Source organism: Oncorhynchus mykiss, chromosome 8 (assembly GCF_013265735.2).
Source record: "Oncorhynchus mykiss isolate Arlee chromosome 8, USDA_OmykA_1.1, whole genome shotgun sequence".
NCBI lineage: Eukaryota > Metazoa > Chordata > Actinopteri > Salmoniformes > Salmonidae > Oncorhynchus > Oncorhynchus mykiss.
Genome location: NC_048572.1, coordinates 52,483,471 through 52,505,183, shown reverse-complemented (window position 1 = coordinate 52,505,183; position 21,713 = coordinate 52,483,471). Strand labels below are relative to the sequence as shown.

The 21,713-nt window shown below is 40.6% G+C and overlaps 31 non-coding genes across 31 annotated transcripts; all 31 read left to right on the top strand.

The window, feature by feature from the left end:
* Positions 1-406: 406 nt before the first annotated feature.
* trnav-aac lies at positions 407-479 on the top strand. Its single transcript has one exon. It is a non-coding gene; the product is annotated as a tRNA-Val (tRNA).
* A 346-nt stretch (positions 480-825) lies between these two features.
* On the top strand, positions 826-898 carry trnav-aac. The gene has a single exon. It is a non-coding gene; the product is annotated as a tRNA-Val (tRNA).
* Positions 899-1,027: 129 nt separating this feature from the next.
* trnav-cac lies at positions 1,028-1,100 on the top strand. The gene has a single exon. It is a non-coding gene; the product is annotated as a tRNA-Val (tRNA).
* An 898-nt stretch (positions 1,101-1,998) lies between these two features.
* Positions 1,999-2,071, top strand: trnav-aac. Its single transcript has one exon. It is a non-coding gene; the product is annotated as a tRNA-Val (tRNA).
* Positions 2,072-2,200: 129 nt separating this feature from the next.
* On the top strand, positions 2,201-2,273 carry trnav-cac. Its single transcript has one exon. It is a non-coding gene; the product is annotated as a tRNA-Val (tRNA).
* Positions 2,274-3,171: 898 nt separating this feature from the next.
* On the top strand, positions 3,172-3,244 carry trnav-aac. Its single transcript has one exon. It is a non-coding gene; the product is annotated as a tRNA-Val (tRNA).
* Positions 3,245-3,373: 129 nt separating this feature from the next.
* Positions 3,374-3,446, top strand: trnav-cac. Its single transcript has one exon. It is a non-coding gene; the product is annotated as a tRNA-Val (tRNA).
* An 898-nt stretch (positions 3,447-4,344) lies between these two features.
* Positions 4,345-4,417, top strand: trnav-aac. Its single transcript has one exon. It is a non-coding gene; the product is annotated as a tRNA-Val (tRNA).
* Positions 4,418-4,546: 129 nt separating this feature from the next.
* trnav-cac lies at positions 4,547-4,619 on the top strand. The gene has a single exon. It is a non-coding gene; the product is annotated as a tRNA-Val (tRNA).
* A 1,233-nt stretch (positions 4,620-5,852) lies between these two features.
* Positions 5,853-5,925, top strand: trnav-aac. Its single transcript has one exon. It is a non-coding gene; the product is annotated as a tRNA-Val (tRNA).
* A 129-nt stretch (positions 5,926-6,054) lies between these two features.
* trnav-cac lies at positions 6,055-6,127 on the top strand. Its single transcript has one exon. It is a non-coding gene; the product is annotated as a tRNA-Val (tRNA).
* A 1,233-nt stretch (positions 6,128-7,360) lies between these two features.
* trnav-aac lies at positions 7,361-7,433 on the top strand. Its single transcript has one exon. It is a non-coding gene; the product is annotated as a tRNA-Val (tRNA).
* Positions 7,434-7,562: 129 nt separating this feature from the next.
* On the top strand, positions 7,563-7,635 carry trnav-cac. Its single transcript has one exon. It is a non-coding gene; the product is annotated as a tRNA-Val (tRNA).
* Positions 7,636-8,868: 1,233 nt separating this feature from the next.
* trnav-aac lies at positions 8,869-8,941 on the top strand. Its single transcript has one exon. It is a non-coding gene; the product is annotated as a tRNA-Val (tRNA).
* Positions 8,942-9,070: 129 nt separating this feature from the next.
* Positions 9,071-9,143, top strand: trnav-cac. Its single transcript has one exon. It is a non-coding gene; the product is annotated as a tRNA-Val (tRNA).
* Positions 9,144-10,376: 1,233 nt separating this feature from the next.
* Positions 10,377-10,449, top strand: trnav-aac. The gene has a single exon. It is a non-coding gene; the product is annotated as a tRNA-Val (tRNA).
* A 129-nt stretch (positions 10,450-10,578) lies between these two features.
* On the top strand, positions 10,579-10,651 carry trnav-cac. Its single transcript has one exon. It is a non-coding gene; the product is annotated as a tRNA-Val (tRNA).
* Positions 10,652-11,885: 1,234 nt separating this feature from the next.
* Positions 11,886-11,958, top strand: trnav-aac. The gene has a single exon. It is a non-coding gene; the product is annotated as a tRNA-Val (tRNA).
* Positions 11,959-12,087: 129 nt separating this feature from the next.
* On the top strand, positions 12,088-12,160 carry trnav-cac. The gene has a single exon. It is a non-coding gene; the product is annotated as a tRNA-Val (tRNA).
* A 1,233-nt stretch (positions 12,161-13,393) lies between these two features.
* Positions 13,394-13,466, top strand: trnav-aac. Its single transcript has one exon. It is a non-coding gene; the product is annotated as a tRNA-Val (tRNA).
* Positions 13,467-13,595: 129 nt separating this feature from the next.
* On the top strand, positions 13,596-13,668 carry trnav-cac. Its single transcript has one exon. It is a non-coding gene; the product is annotated as a tRNA-Val (tRNA).
* Positions 13,669-14,902: 1,234 nt separating this feature from the next.
* On the top strand, positions 14,903-14,975 carry trnav-aac. The gene has a single exon. It is a non-coding gene; the product is annotated as a tRNA-Val (tRNA).
* A 129-nt stretch (positions 14,976-15,104) lies between these two features.
* trnav-cac lies at positions 15,105-15,177 on the top strand. Its single transcript has one exon. It is a non-coding gene; the product is annotated as a tRNA-Val (tRNA).
* Positions 15,178-16,411: 1,234 nt separating this feature from the next.
* Positions 16,412-16,484, top strand: trnav-aac. Its single transcript has one exon. It is a non-coding gene; the product is annotated as a tRNA-Val (tRNA).
* A 129-nt stretch (positions 16,485-16,613) lies between these two features.
* Positions 16,614-16,686, top strand: trnav-cac. Its single transcript has one exon. It is a non-coding gene; the product is annotated as a tRNA-Val (tRNA).
* Positions 16,687-17,920: 1,234 nt separating this feature from the next.
* trnav-aac lies at positions 17,921-17,993 on the top strand. Its single transcript has one exon. It is a non-coding gene; the product is annotated as a tRNA-Val (tRNA).
* A 129-nt stretch (positions 17,994-18,122) lies between these two features.
* trnav-cac lies at positions 18,123-18,195 on the top strand. Its single transcript has one exon. It is a non-coding gene; the product is annotated as a tRNA-Val (tRNA).
* A 1,233-nt stretch (positions 18,196-19,428) lies between these two features.
* Positions 19,429-19,501, top strand: trnav-aac. The gene has a single exon. It is a non-coding gene; the product is annotated as a tRNA-Val (tRNA).
* Positions 19,502-19,630: 129 nt separating this feature from the next.
* On the top strand, positions 19,631-19,703 carry trnav-cac. The gene has a single exon. It is a non-coding gene; the product is annotated as a tRNA-Val (tRNA).
* Positions 19,704-20,936: 1,233 nt separating this feature from the next.
* Positions 20,937-21,009, top strand: trnav-aac. The gene has a single exon. It is a non-coding gene; the product is annotated as a tRNA-Val (tRNA).
* A 129-nt stretch (positions 21,010-21,138) lies between these two features.
* Positions 21,139-21,211, top strand: trnav-cac. The gene has a single exon. It is a non-coding gene; the product is annotated as a tRNA-Val (tRNA).
* Positions 21,212-21,713: the final 502 nt, after the last annotated feature.

Here is a 21,713-nt window from a genome sequence, read left to right as displayed (position 1 = left end):
GTTTTTATTAATGAAACAAATATTTTAAAAATACCTTATTTACATACATTTTCAGACCCTTTGCTATGAGGCTGGAAATTGAGCTCAGGTCCATCCTGTTTCCATTGATCATCCTTGAGATGTTTCTTCAACTTGATTGGAGTCCACCTGTGGTAAATTCAAATGATTGGTCATTTCTGCAGCATTGAAGGTACCCAAGAACACAGTGGCTTCCATCACTCTTAAATGGAAGAAGTTTTGAACCACCAAGCCTCTTCCAAGAGCCGCTGCACACAATAATTCCCGGCTTCTCAAGCCTTATTGATTAATTAATTGACAAAGTAATTTCTGATTTCATTAGGTTCTGAGAGCGATAAATGTCCCACCCAGCCAAAGTCAGCCACACCCTTAGTACTCCAGTCATTGGGTTTCCGTAGTGTAGTGGTTATCACGTTCGCCTAACACGCGAAAGGTCCCCGGTTGGAGACCGGGCGGAAACACATTTTAACAAATTGGTCCTTCGCACTTCTCAGTATTTGCTATTCAGACTTTAGTTTCAGGAGTGTATTGGTTACCACGTTCGCCTCACACGCGAAAGGTCCCTGGTTCGAGACCGGGCGGAAACACATTTTAACAAATTGGTCCTTCGCACTTCTCAGTATTTGCTATTCAGACTTTAGTTTCAGTAGTGTATTGGTTATCACGTTCGCCTCACACGCGAAAGTCAGTCACACCCTTAGTTTTCAAATCATTCGGTTTCAGTAGTGTAGTGGTTATCACGTTCGCCTCACACGCAAAAGGTCCCCGGTTCAAAGTCAGCCACACCCTTAGTACTCCACTCATTGGGTTTCCGTAGTGTAGTGGTTATCACGTTCGCCTAACACGCGAAAGGTCCCCGGTTCGAGACCGGGCGGAAACACATTTTAACAAATTGGTCCTTCGCACTTTTCAGTATTTGCTATTCAGACTTTAGTTTCAGTAGTGTATTGGTTATCACGTTCGCCTCACACGCGAAAGTCAGTCACACCCTTAGTTTTCCAATCATTCGGTTTCCGTAGTGTAGTGGTTATCACGTTCGCCTCACACGCGAAAGGTCCCCGGTTCGAAACCGGGCGGAAACATTTTGTAATTTTCAATATTTCCCAATGCCCAGAGGCTAGCATTTGGTTTGAAACAGTTGAGGTTTGTCTAAACCTTACTGTCTACCTCTCCGACCTGTGGATCAATGTTGCCGTTTTTTGGGGGACCTCCACCATGAGATCTGTATGAATGTGACCAGACTGACAGCTTCTCTGAGCCAGGCAAATTCATTTATCAGGGTCATTGTAATGGATATATCCAAAGAAATGGCAATATAATCCAAGGTAAAACAAACAAAAATGTAGATCGTTTTCTGTCATTTCAGCTGCTTGATGTGATTGTGTGATAGATTTAGTTGGCTGGCTAGCAAAGGAAAAGAAGCTAGCCTGCATAGGTACAGTGCATTCGGAAAGTTTTCAGACCCCTTACATTTTTCCACATTTTGTTACGTTACAGCCTTATACTAAAATGGATGAAATAAAATAAAATCAATCTACACACAATACCACAAAATGACAAAGCGATAACATATAGTTTTTATTAATGAAAAAAATATTTTAAAAATACCTTATTTACATACATTTTCAGACCCTTTGCTATGAGGCTGGAAATTGAGCTCAGGTCCATCCTGTTTCCATTGATCATCCTTGAGATGTTTCTTCAACTTGATTAGAGTCCACCTGTGGTAAATTCAAATGATTGGTCATTTCTGCAGCATTGAAGGTACCCAAGAACACAGTGGCTTCCATCACTCTTAAATGGAAGAAGTTTTGAACCACCAAGCCTCTTCCAAGAGCCGCTGCACACAATAATTCCCGGCTTCTCAAGCCTTATTGTTTAATTAATTGACTAAGTAATTTCTGATTTCATTAGGTTCTGAGAGCGATAAATGTCCCACCCAGCCAAAGTCAGCCACACCCTTAGTACTCCACTCATTGGGTTTCCGTAGTGTAGTGGTTATCACGTTCGCCTAACACGCGAAAGGTCCCCGGTTCGAGACCGGGCGGAAACACATTTTAACAAATTGGTCCTTCGCACTTTTCAGTATTTGCTATTCAGACTTTAGTTTCAGTAGTATATTGGTTATCACGTTCGCCTCACACGCGAAAGTCAGTCACACCCTTAGTTTTCCAAACATTCGGTTTCCGTAGTGTAGTGGTTATCACGTTCGCCTCACACGCGAAAGGTCCCCGGTTCGAAACCGGGCGGAAACATTTTGTAATATTCAATATTTCCCAATGCCCAGAGGCTAGCATTTGGTTTGAAACAGTTGAGGTTTGTCTAAACCTTGCTGTCCACCTCTCCGACCTGTGGATCAATGTTGCCGTTTTTTTGGGGACCTCCACCATGCGATCTGTATGAATGTGACCAGACTGACAGCTTCTCTGAGCCAGGCAAATTCATTTATCAGGGTCATTGTAATGGATATATCCAAAGAAATGGCAATATAATCCAAGGTAAAACAAACAAAAATGTAGATCGTTTTCTGTCATTTCAGCTGCTTGATGTGATTGTGTGATAGATTTAGTTGGCTGGCTAGCAAAGGAAAAGAAGCTAGCCTGCATAGGTACAGTGCATTCGGAAAGTTTTCAGACCCCTTACATTTTTCCACATTTTGTTACGTTACAGCCTTATACTAAAATGGATGAAATAAAATAAAATCAATCTACACACAATACCACAAAATGACAAAGCGATAACATATAGTTTTTATTAATGAAAAAAATATTTTAAAAATACCTTATTTACATACATTTTCAGACCCTTTGCTATGAGGCTGGAAATTGAGCTCAGGTCCATCCTGTTTCCATTGATCATCCTTGAGATGTTTCTTCAACTTGATTAGAGTCCACCTGTGGTAAATTCAAATGATTGGTCATTTCTGCAGCATTGAAGGTACCCAAGAACACAGTGGCTTCCATCACTCTTAAATGGAAGAAGTTTTGAACCACCAAGCCTCTTCCAAGAGCCGCTGCACACAATAATTCCCGGCTTCTCAAGCCTTATTGTTTAATTAATTGACTAAGTAATTTCTGATTTCATTAGGTTCTGAGAGCGATAAATGTCCCACCCAGCCAAAGTCAGCCACACCCTTAGTATTCCACTCATTGGGTTTCCGTAGTGTAGTGGTTATCACGTTCGCCTAACACGCGAAAGGTCCCCGGTTCGAGACCGGGCGGAAACACATTTTAACAAATTGGTCCTTCGCACTTCTCAGTATTTGCTATTCAGACTTTAGTTTCAGTAGTGTATTGGTTATCACGTTCGCCTCACACGCGAAAGTCAGTCACACCCTTAGTTTTCCAATCATTCGGTTTCCGTAGTGTAGTGGTTATCACATTCGCCTCACACGCGAAAGGTCCCCGGTTCGAAACCGGGCGGAAACATTTTGTAATATTCAATATTTCCCAATGCCCAGAGGCTAGCATTTGGTTTGAAACAGTTGAGGTTTGTCTAAACCTTGCTGTCTACCTCTCCGACCTGTGGATCAATGTTGCTGTTTTTTTGGGGACCTCCACCATGCGATCTGTATGAATGTGACCAGACTGACAGCTTCTCTGAGCCAGGCAAATTCATTTATCAGGGTCATTGTAATGGATATATCCAAAGAAATGGCAATATAATCCAAGGTAAAACAAACAAAAATGTAGATCGTTTTCTGTCATTTCAGCTGCTTGATGTGATTGTGTGATAGATTTAGTTGGCTGGCTAGCAAAGGAAAAGAAGCTAGCCTGCATAGGTACAGTGCATTCGGAAAGTTTTCAGACCCCTTACATTTTTCCACATTTTGTTACGTTACAGCCTTATACTAAAATGGATGAAATAAAATAAAATCAATCTACACACAATACCACAAAATGACAAAGCGATAACATATAGTTTTTATTAATGAAAAAAATATTTTAAAAATACCTTATTTACATACATTTTCAGACCCTTTGCTATGAGGCTGGAAATTGAGCTCAGGTCCATCCTGTTTCCATTGATCATCCTTGAGATGTTTCTTCAACTTGATTAGAGTCCACCTGTGGTAAATTCAAATGATTGGTCATTTCTGCAGCATTGAAGGTACCCAAGAACACAGTGGCTTCCATCACTCTTAAATGGAAGAAGTTTTGAACCACCAAGCCTCTTCCAAGAGCCGCTGCACACAATAATTCCCGGCTTCTCAAGCCTTATTGTTTAATTAATTGACTAAGTAATTTCTGATTTCATTAGGTTCTGAGAGCGATAAATGTCCCACCCAGCCAAAGTCAGCCACACCCTTAGTATTCCACTCATTGGGTTTCCGTAGTGTAGTGGTTATCACGTTCGCCTAACACGCGAAAGGTCCCCGGTTCGAGACCGGGCGGAAACACATTTTAACAAATTGGTCCTTCGCACTTCTCAGTATTTGCTATTCAGACTTTAGTTTCAGTAGTGTATTGGTTATCACGTTCGCCTCACACGCGAAAGTCAGTCACACCCTTAGTTTTCCAATCATTCGGTTTCCGTAGTGTAGTGGTTATCACATTCGCCTCACACGCGAAAGGTCCCCGGTTCGAAACCGGGCGGAAACATTTTGTAATATTCAATATTTCCCAATGCCCAGAGGCTAGCATTTGGTTTGAAACAGTTGAGGTTTGTCTAAACCTTGCTGTCTACCTCTCCGACCTGTGGATCAATGTTGCTGTTTTTTTGGGGACCTCCACCATGCGATCTGTATGAATGTGACCAGACTGACAGCTTCTCTGAGCCAGGCAAATTCATTTATCAGGGTCATTGTAATGGATATATCCAAAGAAATGGCAATATAATCCAAGGTAAAACAAACAAAAATGTAGATCGTTTTCTGTCATTTCAGCTGCTTGATGTGATTGTGTGATAGATTTAGTTGGCTGGCTAGCAAAGGAAAAGAAGCTAGCTTGCATAGGTACAGTGCATTCGGAAAGTTTTCAGACCCCTTACTTTTTTCCACATTTTGTTACGTTACAGCCTTATACTAAAATGGATGAAATAAAATAAAATCTATCTACACACAATACCACATAATGACAAAGCGATAACATATAGTTTTTATTAATGAAAAAAATATTTTAAAAATACCTTATTTACATACATTTTCAGACCCTTTGCTATGAGGCTGGAAATTGAGCTCAGGTCCATCCTGTTTCCATTGATCATCCTTGAGATGTTTCTTCAACTTGATTGGAGTCCACCTGTGGTAAATTCAAATGATTGGTCATTTCTGCAGCATTGAAGGTACCCAAGAACACAGTGGCTTCCATCACTCTTAAATAGAAGAAGTTTGGAACCACCAAGCCTCTTCCAAGTTTCGGCTGCACACGATAATTCCCGGCTTCTCATGTCTACCTCACATAATATCCCAAATTGAGTACCACAGAAAGAGCCATAATACCCATTAAATATTTTAAAAATACCTTATTTACGTACGTTTTCAGACCCTTTGCTATGAAGCTGGAAATTGAGCTCAGGTCCATCCTGTTTCCATTGATCATCCTTGAGATGTTTCTTCAACTTGATTGGAGTCCACCTGTGGTAAATTCAAATGATTGGTCATTTCTGCAGCATTGAAGGTACCCAAGAACACAGTGGCTTCCATCACTCTTAAATGGAAGAAGTTTTGAACCACCAAGCCTCTTCCAAGAGCCGCTGCACACAATAATTCCCGGCTTCTCAAGCCTTATTGTTTAATTAATTGACTAAGTAATTTCTGATTTCATTAGGTTCTGAGAGCGATAAATGTCCCACCCAGCCAAAGTCAGCCACACCCTTAGTATTCCACTCATTGGGTTTCCGTAGTGTAGTGGTTATCACGTTCGCCTAACACGCGAAAGGTCCCGGGTTCGAGACCGGGCGGAAACACATTTTAACAAATTGGTCCTTCGCACTTCTCAGTATTTGCTATTCAGACTTTAGTTTCAGTAGTGTATTGGTTATCACGTTCGCCTCACACGCGAAAGTCAGTCACACCCTTAGTTTTCCAATCATTCGGTTTCCGTAGTGTAGTGGTTATCACATTCGCCTCACACGCGAAAGGTCCCCGGTTCGAAACCGGGTGGAAACATTTTGTAATATTCAATATTTCCCAATGCCCAGAGGCTAGCATTTGGTTTGAAACAGTTGAGGTTTGTCTAAACCTTGCTGTCTACCTCTCCGACCTGTGGATCAATGTTGCTGTTTTTTTGGGGACCTCCACCATGCGATCTGTATGAATGTGACCAGACTGACAGCTTCTCTGAGCCAGGCAAATTCATTTATCAGGGTCATTGTAATGGATATATCCAAAGAAATGGCAATATAATCCAAGGTAAAACAAACAAAAATGTAGATCGTTTTCTGTCATTTCAGCTGCTTGATGTGATTGTGTGATAGATTTAGTTGGCTGGCTAGCAAAGGAAAAGAAGCTAGCTTGCATAGGTACAGTGCATTCGGAAAGTTTTCAGACCCCTTACTTTTTTCCACATTTTGATACGTTACAGCCTTATACTAAAATGGATGAAATAAAATAAAATCTATCTACACACAATACCACATAATGACAAAGCGATAACATATAGTTTTTATTAATGAAAAAAATATTTTAAAAATACCTTATTTACATACATTTTCAGACCCTTTGCTATGAGGCTGGAAATTGAGCTCAGGTCCATCCTGTTTCCATTGATCATCCTTGAGATGTTTCTTCAACTTGATTGGAGTCCACCTGTGGTAAATTCAAATGATTGGTCATTTCTGCAGCATTGAAGGTACCCAAGAACACAGTGGCTTCCATCACTCTTAAATAGAAGAAGTTTGGAACCACCAAGCCTCTTCCAAGTTTCGGCTGCACACGATAATTCCCGGCTTCTCATGTCTACCTCACATAATATCCCAAATTGAGTACCACAGAAAGAGCCATAATACCCATTAAATATTTTAAAAATACCTTATTTACGTACGTTTTCAGACCCTTTGCTATGAAGCTGGAAATTGAGCTCAGGTCCATCCTGTTTCCATTGATCATCCTTGAGATGTTTCTTCAACTTGATTGGAGTCCACCTGTGGTAAATTCAAATGATTGGTCATTTCTGCAGCATTGAAGGTACCCAAGAACACAGTGGCTTCCATCACTCTTAAATGGAAGAAGTTTTGAACCACCAAGCCTCTTCCAAGAGCCGCTGCACACAATAATTCCCGGCTTCTCAAGCCTTATTGTTTAATTAATTGACTAAGTAATTTCTGATTTCATTAGGTTCTGAGAGCGATAAATGTCCCACCCAGCCAAAGTCAGCCACACCCTTAGTATTCCACTCATTGGGTTTCCGTAGTGTAGTGGTTATCACGTTCGCCTAACACGCGAAAGGTCCCGGTTTCGAGACCGGGCGGAAACACATTTTAACAAATTGGTCCTTCGCACTTCTCAGTATTTGCTATTCAGACTTTAGTTTCAGTAGTGTATTGGTTATCACGTTCGCCTCACACGCGAAAGTCAGTCACACCCTTAGTTTTCCAATCATTCGGTTTCCGTAGTGTAGTGGTTATCACATTCGCCTCACACGCGAAAGGTCCCTGGTTCGAAACCGGGCGGAAACATTTTGTAATATTCAATATTTCCCAATGCCCAGAGGCTAGCATTTGGTTTGAAACAGTTGAGGTTTGTCTAAACCTTGCTGTCTACCTCTCCGACCTGTGGATCAATGTTGCTGTTTTTTTGGGGACCTCCACCATGCGATCTGTATGAATGTGACCAGACTGACAGCTTCTCTGAGCCAGGCAAATTCATTTATCAGGGTCATTGTAATGGATATATCCAAAGAAATGGCAATATAATCCAAGGTAAAACAAACAAAAATGTAGATCGTTTTCTGTCATTTCAGCTGCTTGATGTGATTGTGTGATAGATTTAGTTGGCTGGCTAGCAAAGGAAAAGAAGCTAGCTTGCATAGGTACAGTGCATTCGGAAAGTTTTCAGACCCCTTACTTTTTTCCACATTTTGTTACGTTACAGCCTTATACTAAAATGGATGAAATAAAATAAAATCTATCTACACACAATACCACATAATGACAAAGCGATAACATATAGTTTTTATTAATGAAAAAAATATTTTAAAAATACCTTATTTACATACATTTTCAGACCCTTTGCTATGAGGCTGGAAATTGAGCTCAGGTCCATCCTGTTTCCATTGATCATCCTTGAGATGTTTCTTCAACTTGATTGGAGTCCACCTGTGGTAAATTCAAATGATTGGTCATTTCTGCAGCATTGAAGGTACCCAAGAACACAGTGGCTTCCATCACTCTTAAATAGAAGAAGTTTGGAACCACCAAGCCTCTTCCAAGTTTCGGCTGCACACGATAATTCCCGGCTTCTCATGTCTACCTCACATAATATCCCAAATTGAGTACCACAGAAAGAGCCATAATACCCATTAAATATTTTTAAAATACCTTATTTACGTACGTTTTCAGACCCTTTGCTATGAGGCTGGAAATTGAGCTCAGGTCCATCCTGTTTCCATTGATCATCCTTGAGAAGTTTCTTCAACTTGATTGGAGTCCACCTGTGGTAAATTCAAATGATTGGTCATTTCTGCAGCATTGAAGGTACCCAAGAACACAGTGGCTTCCATCACTCTTAAATGGAAGAAGTTTTGAACCACCAAGCCTCTTCCAAGAGCCGCTGCACACAATAATTCCCGGCTTCTCAAGCCTTATTGTTTAATTAATTGACTAAGTAATTTCTGATTTCATTAGGTTCTGAGAGCGATAAATGTCCCACCCAGCCAAAGTCAGCCACACCCTTAGTATTCCACTCATTGGGTTTCCGTAGTGTAGTGGTTATCACGTTCGCCTAACACGGGAAAGGTCCCCGGTTCGAGACCGGGTGGAAACACATTTTAACAAATTTGTCCTTCGCACTTCTCAGTATTTGCTATTCAGACTTTAGTTTCAGTAGTGTATTGGTTATCACGTTCGCCTCACACGCGAAAGTCAGTCACACCCTTAGTTTTCCAATCATTCGGTTTCCGTAGTGTAGTGGTTATCACATTCGCCTCACACGCGAAAGGTCCCCGGTTCGAAACCGGGCGGAAACATTTTGTAATATTCAATGTTTCCCAATGCCCAGAGGCTAGCATTTGGTTTGAAACAGTTGAGGTTTGTCTAAACCTTGCTGTCTACCTCTCCGACCTGTGGATCAATGTTGCTGTTTTTTTGGGGACCTCCACCATGCGATCTGTATGAATGTGACCAGACTGACAGCTTCTCTGAGCCAGGCAAATTCATTTATCAGGGTCATTGTAATGGATATATCCAAAGAAATGGCAATATAATCCAAGGTAAAACAAACAAAAATGTAGATCGTTTTCTGTCATTTCAGCTGCTTGATGTGATTGTGTGATAGATTGAGTTGGCTGGCTAGCAAAGGAAAAGAAGCTAGCTTGCATAGGTACAGTGCATTCGGAAAGTTTTCAGACCCCTTACTTTTTTCCACATTTTGTTACGTTACAGCCTTATACTAAAATGGATGAAATAAAATAAAATCTATCTACACACAATACCACATAATGACAAAGCGATAACATATAGTTTTTATTAATGAAAAAAATATTTTAAAAATACCTTATTTACATACATTTTCAGACCCTTTGCTATGAGGCTGGAAATTGAGCTCAGGTCCATCCTGTTTCCATTGATCATCCTTGAGATGTTTCTTCAACTTGATTGGAGTCCACCTGTGGTAAATTCAAATGATTGGTCATTTCTGCAGCATTGAAGGTACCCAAGAACACAGTGGCTTCCATCACTCTTAAATAGAAGAAGTTTGGAACCACCAAGCCTCTTCCAAGTTTCGGCTGCACACGATAATTCCCGGCTTCTCATGTCTACCTCACATAATATCCCAAATTGAGTACCACAGAAAGAGCCATAATACCCATTAAATATTTTTAAAATACCTTATTTACGTACGTTTTCAGACCCTTTGCTATGAGGCTGGAAATTGAGCTCAGGTCCATCCTGTTTCCATTGATCATCCTTGAGAAGTTTCTTCAACTTGATTGGAGTCCACCTGTGGTAAATTCAAATGATTGGTCATTTCTGCAGCATTGAAGGTACCCAAGAACACAGTGGCTTCCATCACTCTTAAATGGAAGAAGTTTTGAACCACCAAGCCTCTTCCAAGAGCCGCTGCACACAATAATTCCCGGCTTCTCAAGCCTTATTGTTTAATTAATTGACTAAGTAATTTCTGATTTCATTAGGTTCTGAGAGCGATAAATGTCCCACCCAGCCAAAGTCAGCCACACCCTTAGTATTCCACTCATTGGGTTTCCGTAGTGTAGTGGTTATCACGTTTGCCTAACACGGGAAAGGTCCCCGGTTCGAGACCGGGTGGAAACACATTTTAACAAATTTGTCCTTCGCACTTCTCAGTATTTGCTATTCAGACTTTAGTTTCAGTAGTGTATTGGTTATCACGTTCGCCTCACACGCGAAAGTCAGTCACACCCTTAGTTTTCCAATCATTCGGTTTCCGTAGTGTAGTGGTTATCACATTTGCCTCACACGCGAAAGGTCCCCGGTTCGAAACCGGGCGGAAACATTTTGTAATATTCAATATTTCCCAATGCCCAGAGGCTAGCATTTGGTTTGAAACAGTTGAGGTTTGTCTAAACCTTGCTGTCTACCTCTCCGACCTGTGGATCAATGTTGCTGTTTTTTTGGGGACCTCCACCATGCGATCTGTATGAATGTGACCAGACTGACAGCTTCTCTGAGCCAGGCAAATTCATTTATCAGGGTCATTGTAATGGATATATCCAAAGAAATGGCAATATAATCCAAGGTAAAACAAACAAAAATGTAGATCGTTTTCTGTCATTTCAGCTGCTTGATGTGATTGTGTGATAGATTTAGTTGGCTGGCTAGCAAAGGAAAAGAAGCTAGCTTGCATAGGTACAGTGCATTCGGAAAGTTTTCAGACCCCTTACTTTTTTCCACATTTTGTTACGTTACAGCCTTATACTAAAATGGATGAAATAAAATAAAATCTATCTACACACAATACCACATAATGACAAAGCGATAACATATAGTTTTTATTAATGAAAAAAATATTTAAAAAATACCTTATTTACATACATTTTCAGACCCTTTGCTATGAGGCTGGAAATTGAGCTCAGGTCCATCCTGTTTCCATTGATCATCCTTGAGATGTTTCTTCAACTTGATTGGAGTCCACCTGTGGTAAATTCAAATGATTGGTCATTTCTGCAGCATTGAAGGTACCCAAGAACACAGTGGCTTCCATCACTCTTAAATAGAAGAAGTTTGGAACCACCAAGCCTCTTCCAAGTTTCGGCTGCACACGATAATTCCCGGCTTCTCATGTCTACCTCACATAATATCCCAAATTGAGTACCACAGAAAGAGCCATAATACCCATTAAATATTTTAAAAATACCTTATTTACGTACGTTTTCAGACCCTTTGCTATGAGGCTGGAAATTGAGCTCAGGTCCATCCTGTTTCCATTGATCATCCTTGAGATGTTTCTTCAACTTGGTTGGAGTCCACCTGTGGTAAATTCAAATGATTGGTCATTTCTGCAGCATTGAAGGTACCCAAGAACACAGTGGCTTCCATCACTCTTAAATGGAAGAAGTTTTGAACCACCAAGCCTCTTCCAAGAGCCGCTGCACACAATAATTCCCGGGCTTCTCAAGCCTTATTGTTTAATTAATTGACTAAGTAATTTCTGATTTCATTAGGTTCTGAGAGCGATAAATGTCCCACCCAGCCAAAGTCAGCCACACCCTTAGTATTCCACTCATTGGGTTTCCGTAGTGTAGTGGTTATCACGTTTGCCTAACACGGGAAAGGTCCCTGGTTCGAGACCGGGTGGAAACACATTTTAACAAATTGGTCCTTTGCACTTCTCAGTATTTGCTATTCAGACTTTAGTTTCAGTAGTGTATTGGTTATCACGTTCGCCTCACACGCGAAAGTCAGTCACACCCTTAGTTTTCCAATCATTCGGTTTCCGTAGTGTAGTGGTTATCACATTTGCCTCACACGCGAAAGGTCCCCGGTTCGAAACCGGGCGGAAACATTTTGTAATATTCAATATTTCCCAATGCCCAGAGGCTAGCATTTGGTTTGAAACAGTTGAGGTTTGTCTAAACCTTGCTGTCTACCTCTCCGACCTGTGGATCAATGTTGCTGTTTTTTTGGGGACCTCCACCATGCGATCTGTATGAATGTGACCAGACTGACAGCTTCTCTGAGCCAGGCAAATTCATTTATCAGGGTCATTGTAATGGATATATCCAAAGAAATGGCAATATAATCCAAGGTAAAACAAACAAAAATGTAGATCGTTTTCTGTCATTTCAGCTGCTTGATGTGATTGTGTGATAGATTTAGTTGGCTGGCTAGCAAAGGAAAAGAAGCTAGCTTGCATAGGTACAGTGCATTCGGAAAGTTTTCAGACCCCTTACTTTTTTCCACATTTTGTTACGTTACAGCCTTATACTAAAATGGATGAAATAAAATAAAATCTATCTACACACAATACCACATAATGACAAAGCGATAACATATAGTTTTTATTAATGAAAAAAATATTTAAAAAATACCTTATTTACATACATTTTCAGACCCTTTGCTATGAGGCTGGAAATTGAGCTCAGGTCCATCCTGTTTCCATTGATCATCCTTGAGATGTTTCTTCAACTTGATTGGAGTCCACCTGTGGTAAATTCAAATGATTGGTCATTTCTGCAGCATTGAAGGTACCCAAGAACACAGTGGCTTCCATCACTCTTAAATAGAAGAAGTTTGGAACCACCAAGCCTCTTCCAAGTTTCGGCTGCACACGATAATTCCCGGCTTCTCATGTCTACCTCACATAATATCCCAAATTGAGTACCACAGAAAGAGCCATAATACCCATTAAATATTTTAAAAATACCTTATTTACGTACGTTTTCAGACCCTTTGCTATGAGGCTGGAAATTGAGCTCAGGTCCATCCTGTTTCCATTGATCATCCTTGAGATGTTTCTTCAACTTGATTGGAGTCCACCTGTGGTAAATTCAAATGATTGGTCATTTCTGCAGCATTGAAGGTACCCAAGAACACAGTGGCTTCCATCACTCTTAAATGGAAGAAGTTTTGAACCACCAAGCCTCTTCCAAGAGCCGCTGCACACAATAATTCCCGGCTTCTCAAGCCTTATTGTTTAATTAATTGACTAAGTAATTTCTGATTTCATTAGGTTCTGAGAGCGATAAATGTCCCACCCAGCCAAAGTCAGCCACACCCTTAGTATTCCACTCATTGGGTTTCTGTAGTGTAGTGGTTATCACGTTCGCCTAACACGCGAAAGGTCCCCGGTTCGAGACCGGGCGGAAACACATTTTAACAAATTGGTCCTTCGCACTTCTCAGTATTTGCTATTCAGACTTTAGTTTCAGTAGTGTATTGGTTATCACGTTCGCCTCACACGCGAAAGTCAGTCACACCCGTAGTTTTTCAATCATTCGGTTTCCGTAGTGTAGTGGTTATCACATTCGCCTCACACGCGAAAGGTCCCCGGTTCGAAACCGGGCGGAAACATTTTGTAATATTCAATATTTCCCAATGCCCAGAGGCTAGCATTTGGTTTGAAACAGTTGAGGTTTGTCTAAACCTTGCTGTCTACCTCTCCGACCTGTGGATCAATGTTGCTGTTTTTTTGGGGACCTCCACCATGCGATCTGTATGAATGTGACCAGACTGACAGCTTCTCTGAGCCAGGCAAATTCATTTATCAGGGTCATTGTAATGGATATATCCAAAGAAATGGCAATATAATCCAAGGTAAAACAAACAAAAATGTAGATCGTTTTCTGTCATTTCAGCTGCTTGATGTGATTGTGTGATAGATTTAGTTGGCTGGCTAGCAAAGGAAAAGAAGCTAGCTTGCATAGGTACAGTGCATTCGGAAAGTTTTCAGACCCCTTACTTTTTTCCACATTTTGTTACGTTACAGCCTTATACTAAAATGGATGAAATAAAATAAAATCTATCTACACACAATACCACATAATGACAAAGCGATAACATATAGTTTTTATTAATGAAAAAAATATTTTAAAAATACCTTATTTACATACATTTTCAGACCCTTTGCTATGAGGCTGGAAATTGAGCTCAGGTCCATCCTGTTTCCATTGATCATCCTTGAGATGTTTCTTCAACTTGATTGGAGTCCACCTGTGGTAAATTCAAATGATTGGTCATTTCTGCAGCATTGAAGGTACCCAAGAACACAGTGGCTTCCATCACTCTTAAATAGAAGAAGTTTGGAACCACCAAGCCTCTTCCAAGTTTCGGCTGCACACGATAATTCCCGGCTTCTCATGTCTACCTCACATAATATCCCAAATTGAGTACCACAGAAAGAGCCATAATACCCATTAAATATTTTAAAAATACCTTATTTACGTACGTTTTCAGACCCTTTGCTATGAGGCTGGAAATTGAGCTCAGGTCCATCCTGTTTCCATTGATCATCCTTGAGATGTTTCTTCAACTTGGTTGGAGTCCACCTGTGGTAAATTCAAATGATTGGTCATTTCTGCAGCATTGAAGGTACCCAAGAACACAGTGGCTTCCATCACTCTTAAATGGAAGAAGTTTTGAACCACCAAGCCTCTTCCAAGAGCCGCTGCACACAATAATTCCCGGGCTTCTCAAGCCTTATTGTTTAATTAATTGACTAAGTAATTTCTGATTTCATTAGGTTCTGAGAGCGATAAATGTCCCACCCAGCCAAAGTCAGCCACACCCTTAGTATTCCACTCATTGGGTTTCCGTAGTGTAGTGGTTATCACGTTTGCCTAACACGGGAAAGGTCCCCGGTTCGAGACCGGGTGGAAACACATTTTAACAAATTGGTCCTTTGCACTTCTCAGTATTTGCTATTCAGACTTTAGTTTCAGTAGTGTATTGGTTATCACGTTCGCCTCACACGCGAAAGTCAGTCACACCCTTAGTTTTCCAATCATTCGGTTTCCGTAGTGTAGTGGTTATCACATTTGCCTCACACGCGAAAGGTCCCCGGTTCGAAACCGGGCGGAAACATTTTGTAATATTCAATATTTCCCAATGCCCAGAGGCTAGCATTTGGTTTGAAACAGTTGAGGTTTGTCTAAACCTTGCTGTCTACCTCTCCGACCTGTGGATCAATGTTGCTGTTTTTTTGGGGACCTCCACCATGCGATCTGTATGAATGTGACCAGACTGACAGCTTCTCTGAGCCAGGCAAATTCATTTATCAGGGTCATTGTAATGGATATATCCAAAGAAATGGCAATATAATCCAAGGTAAAACAAACAAAAATGTAGATCGTTTTCTGTCATTTCAGCTGCTTGATGTGATTGTGTGATAGATTTAGTTGGCTGGCTAGCAAAGGAAAAGAAGCTAGCTTGCATAGGTACAGTGCATTCGGAAAGTTTTCAGACCCCTTACTTTTTTCCACATTTTGTTACGTTACAGCCTTATACTAAAATGGATGAAATAAAATAAAATCTATCTACACACAATACCACATAATGACAAAGCGATAACATATAGTTTTTATTAATGAAAAAAATATTTTAAAAATACCTTATTTACATACATTTTCAGACCCTTTGCTATGAGGCTGGAAATTGAGCTCAGGTCCATCCTGTTTCCATTGATCATCCTTGAGATGTTTCTTCAACTTGATTGGAGTCCACCTGTGGTAAATTCAAATGATTGGTCATTTCTGCAGCATTGAAGGTACCCAAGAACACAGTGGCTTCCATCACTCTTAAATAGAAGAAGTTTGGAACCACCAAGCCTCTTCCAAGTTTCGGCTGCACACGATAATTCCCGGCTTCTCATGTCTACCTCACATAATATCCCAAATTGAGTACCACAGAAAGAGCCATAATACCCATTAAATATTTTAAAAATACCTTATTTACGTACGTTTTCAGACCCTTTGCTATGAGGCTGGAAATTGAGCTCAGGTCCATCCTGTTTCCATTGATCATCCTTGAGATGTTTCTTCAACTTGGTTGGAGTCCACCTGTGGTAAATTCAAATGATTGGTCATTTCTGCAGCATTGAAGGTACCCAAGAACACAGTGGCTTCCATCACTCTTAAATGGAAGAAGTTTTGAACCACCAAGCCTCTTCCAAGAGCCGCTGCACACAATAATTCCCGGGCTTCTCAAGCCTTATTGTTTAATTAATTGACTAAGTAATTTCTGATTTCATTAGGTTCTGAGAGCGATAAATGTCCCACCCAGCCAAAGTCAGCCACACCCTTAGTATTCCACTCATTGGGTTTCCGTAGTGTAGTGGTTATCACGTTTGCCTAACACGGGAAAGGTCCCCGGTTCGAGACCGGGTGGAAACACATTTTAACAAATTGGTCCTTTGCACTTCTCAGTATTTGCTATTCAGACTTTAGTTTCAGTAGTGTATTGGTTATCACGTTCGCCTCACACGCGAAAGTCAGTCACACCCTTAGTTTTCCAATCATTCGGTTTCCGTAGTGTAGTGGTTATCACATTTGCCTCACACGCGAAAGGTCCCCGGTTCGAAACCGGGCGGAAACATTTTGTAATATTCAATATTTCCCAATGCCCAGAGGCTAGCATTTGGTTTGAAACAGTTGAGGTTTGTCTAAACCTTGCTGTCTACCTCTCCGACCTGTGGATCAATGTTGCTGTTTTTTTGGGGACCTCCACCATGCGATCTGTATGAATGTGACCAGACTGACAGCTTCTCTGAGCCAGGCAAATTCATTTATCAGGGTCATTGTAATGGATATATCCAAAGAAATGGCAATATAATCCAAGGTAAAACAAACAAAAATGTAGATCGTTTTCTGTCATTTCAGCTGCTTGATGTGATTGTGTGATAGATTTAGTTGGCTGGCTAGCAAAGGAAAAGAAGCTAGCTTGCATAGGTACAGTGCATTCGGAAAGTTTTCAGACCCCTTACTTTTTTCCACATTTTGTTACGTTACAGCCTTATACTAAAATGGATGAAATAAAATAAAATCTATCTACACACAATACCACATAATGACAAAGCGATAACATATAGTTTTTATTAATGAAAAAAAATATTTTAAAAATACCTTATTTACATACATTTTCAGACCCTTTGCTATGAGGCTGGAAATTGAGCTCAGGTCCATCCTGTTTCCATTGATCATCCTTGAGATGTTTCTTCAACTTGATTGGAGTCCACCTGTGGTAAATTCAAATGATTGGTCATTTCTGCAGCATTGAAGGTACCCAAGAACACAGTGGCTTCCATCACTCTTAAATAGAAGAAGTTTGGAACCACCAAGCCTCTTCCAAGTTTCGGCTGCACACGATAATTCCCGGCTTCTCATGTCTACCTCACATAATATCCCAAATTGAGTACCACAGAAAGAGCCATAATACCCATTAAATATTTTAAAAATACCTTATTTACGTACGTTTTCAGACCCTTTGCTATGAGGCTGGAAATTGAGCTCAGGTCCATCCTGTTTCCATTGATCATCCTTGAGATGTTTCTTCAACTTGGTTGGAGTCCACCTGTGGTAAATTCAAATGATTGGTCATTTCTGCAGCATTGAAGGTACCCAAGAACACAGTGGCTTCCATCACTCTTAAATGGAAGAAGTTTTGAACCACCAAGCCTCTTCCAAGAGCCGCTGCACACAATAATTCCCGGCTTCTCAAGCCTTATTGTTTAATTAATTGACTAAGTAATTTCTGATTTCATTAGGTTCTGAGAGCGATAAATGTCCCACCCAGCCAAAGTCAGCCACACCCTTAGTATTCCACTCATTGGGTTTCCGTAGTGTAGTGGTTATCACGTTTGCCTAACACGGGAAAGGTCCCCGGTTCGAGACCGGGTGGAAACACATTTTAACAAATTGGTCCTTTGCACTTCTCAGTATTTGCTATTCAGACTTTAGTTTCAGTAGTGTATTGGTTATCACGTTCGCCTCACACGCGAAAGTCAGTCACACCCTTAGTTTTCCAATCATTCGGTTTCCGTAGTGTAGTGGTTATCACATTCGCCTCACACGCGAAAGGTCCCCGGTTCGAAACCGGGCGGAAACATTTTGTAATATTCAATATTTCCCAATGCCCAGAGGCTAGCATTTGGTTTGAAACAGTTGAGGTTTGTCTAAACCTTGCTGTCTACCTCTCCGACCTGTGGATCAATGTTGCTGTTTTTTTGGGGACCTCCACCATGCGATCTGTATGAATGTGACCAGACTGACAGCTTCTCTGAGCCAGGCAAATTCATTTATCAGGGTCATTGTAATGGATATATCCAAAGAAATGGCAATATAATCCAAGGTAAAACAAACAAAAATGTAGATCGTTTTCTGTCATTTCAGCTGCTTGATGTGATTGTGTGATAGATTTAGTTGGCTGGCTAGCAAAGGAAAAGAAGCTAGCTTGCATAGGTACAGTGCATTCGGAAAGTTTTCAGACCCCTTACTTTTTTCCACATTTTGTTACGTTACAGCCTTATACTAAAATGGATGAAATAAAATAAAATCTATCTACACACAATACCACATAATGACAAAGCGATAACATATAGTTTTTATTAATGAAAAAAATATTTTAAAAATACCTTATTTACATACATTTTCAGACCCTTTGCTATGAGGCTGGAAATTGAGCTCAGGTCCATCCTGTTTCCATTGATCATCCTTGAGATGTTTCTTCAACTTGATTGGAGTCCACCTGTGGTAAATTCAAATGATTGGTCATTTCTGCAGCATTGAAGGTACCCAAGAACACAGTGGCTTCCATCACTCTTAAATAGAAGAAGTTTGGAACCACCAAGCCTCTTCCAAGTTTCGGCTGCACACGATAATTCCCGGCTTCTCATGTCTACCTCACATAATATCCCAAATTGAGTACCACAGAAAGAGCCATAATACCCATTAAATATTTTAAAAATACCTTATTTACGTACGTTTTCAGACCCTTTGCTATGAGGCTGGAAATTGAGCTCAGGTCCATCCTGTTTCCATTGATCATCCTTGAGATGTTTCTTCAACTTGATTGGAGTCCACCTGTGGTAAATTCAAATGATTGGTCATTTCTGCAGCATTGAAGGTACCCAAGAACACAGTGGCTTCCATCACTCTTAAATGGAAGAAGTTTTGAACCACCAAGCCTCTTCCAAGAGCCGCTGCACACAATAATTCCCGGCTTCTCAAGCCTTATTGTTTAATTAATTGACTAAGTAATTTCTGATTTCATTAGGTTCTGAGAGCGATAAATGTCCCACCCAGCCAAAGTCAGCCACACCCTTAGTATTCCACTCATTGGGTTTCTGTAGTGTAGTGGTTATCACGTTCGCCTAACACGCGAAAGGTCCCCGGTTCGAGACCGGGCGGAAACACATTTTAACAAATTGGTCCTTCGCACTTCTCAGTATTTGCTATTCAGACTTTAGTTTCAGTAGTGTATTGGTTATCACGTTCGCCTCACACGCGAAAGTCAGTCACACCCTTGGTTTTCTAATCATTCGGTTTCCGTAGTGTAGTGGTTATCACATTCGCCTCACACGCGAAAGGTCCCCGGTTCGAAACCGGGCGGAAACATTTTGTAATATTCAATATTTCCCAATGCCCAGAGGCTAGCATTTGGTTTGAAACAATTGAGGTTTGTCTAAACCTTGCTGTCTATCTCTCCGACCTGTGGATCAATGTTGCTGTTTTTTTGGGGACCTCCACCATGCGATCTGTATGAATGTGACCAGACTGACAGCTTCTCTGAGCCAGGCAAATTCATTTATCAGGGTCATTGTAATGGATATATCCAAAGAAATGGCAATATAATCCAAGGTAAAACAAACAAAAATGTAGATCGTTTTCTGTCATTTCAGCTGCTTGATGTGATTGTGTGATAGATTTAGTTGGCTGGCTAGCAAAGGAAAAGAAGCTAGCTTGCATAGGTACAGTGCATTCGGAGAGTTTTCAGACCCCTTACTTTTTTCCACATTTTGTTACGTTACAGCCTTATACTAAAATGGATGAAATAAAATAAAATCTATCTACACACAATACCACATAATGACAAAGCGATAACATATAGTTTTTATTAATGAAAAAAATATTTTAAAAATACCTTATTTACATACATTTTCAGACCCTTTGCTATGAGGCTGGAAATTGAGCTCAGGTCCATCCTGTTTCCATTGATCATCCTTGAGATGTTTCTTCAACTTGATTGGAGTCCACCTGTGGTAAATTCAAATGATTGGTCATTTCTGCAGCATTGAAGGTACCCAAGAACACAGTGGCTTCCATCACTCTTAAATAGAAGAAGTTTGGAACCACCAAGCCTCTTCCAAGTTTCGGCTGCACACGATAATTCCCGGCTTCTCATGTCTACCTCACATAATATCCCAAATTGAGTACCACAGAAAGAGCCATAATACCCATTAAATATTTAAAAAATACCTTATTTACGTACGTTTTCAGACCCTTTGCTATGAGGCTGGAAATTGAGCTCAGGTCCATCCTGTTTCCATTGATCATCCTTGAGATGTTTCTTCAACTTGATTGGAATCCACCTGTGGTAAATTCAAATGATTGGTCATTTCTGCCGCACTGAAGGTACCCAAGAACACAGTGGATTCCATCACTCTTAAATGGAAGAAGTTTTGAACCACCAAGCCTCTTCCAAGAGCCGCTGCACACAATAATACCCGGCTTCTCAAGGCTTATTGCTTAATTAATTGACTAAGTAATTTCTGATTTCATTAGGCTCTGAGAGCGATAAATGTCCCACCCAGCCAAAGTCAGCCACACCCGTAGTATTCCACTCATTAGGTTTCTGTAGTGTAGTGGTTATCACGTTCGCCTAACACGCGAAAGGTCCCCGGTTCGAGACCGGGCGGAAACACATTTTAACAAATTGGTCCTTCGCACTTCTCAGTATTTGCTATTCAGACTTTAGTGTCAGTAGTGTAGTGGTTATCACGTTCGCCTCACACGCGAAAGTCAGTCACACCCTTAGTTTTCCACTCATTCTGTTTTCGTAGTGTAGTGGTTATCACGTTCGCCTCACACGCGAAAGGTCCCCGGTTCGAAACCGGGCGGAAACATTTTGTAATATTCAATATTTCCCAATGCCCAGAGGCTAGCATTTTTTTGGAAAAAGTTGAGGTTTGTCTAAACCTTGCTCTCTACCTCTCCGACCTGTGCATCAATGTTGCCGTCTTTTTGGGGACCTCCACCATGCGATCTGTATGAATGTGAACAGACTGACAGCTTCTCTGAGCCAGGCAAATTCATTTATCAGGGTCATTGTAATGGATATATCCAAAGAAATGGCAATATAATCCAAGGTAAAACAAACAAAAACGTAGATGGTTTTCTGTCATTTCAGCTGCTTGATGTGATTGTGTGATACATTTAGTTGGCTGGCTAGCAAAGGAAAAGAAGCTAGTCTGCATAGGTACAGTGCATTCGGAAAGTTTTCAGACCCCTTACTTTTTTCCACATTTTGTTACGTTACAGCCTTATACTAAAATGGATGAAATAAAATAAAATCTATCTACACACAATACCACATAATGACAAAGCGATAACATATAGTTTTTATAA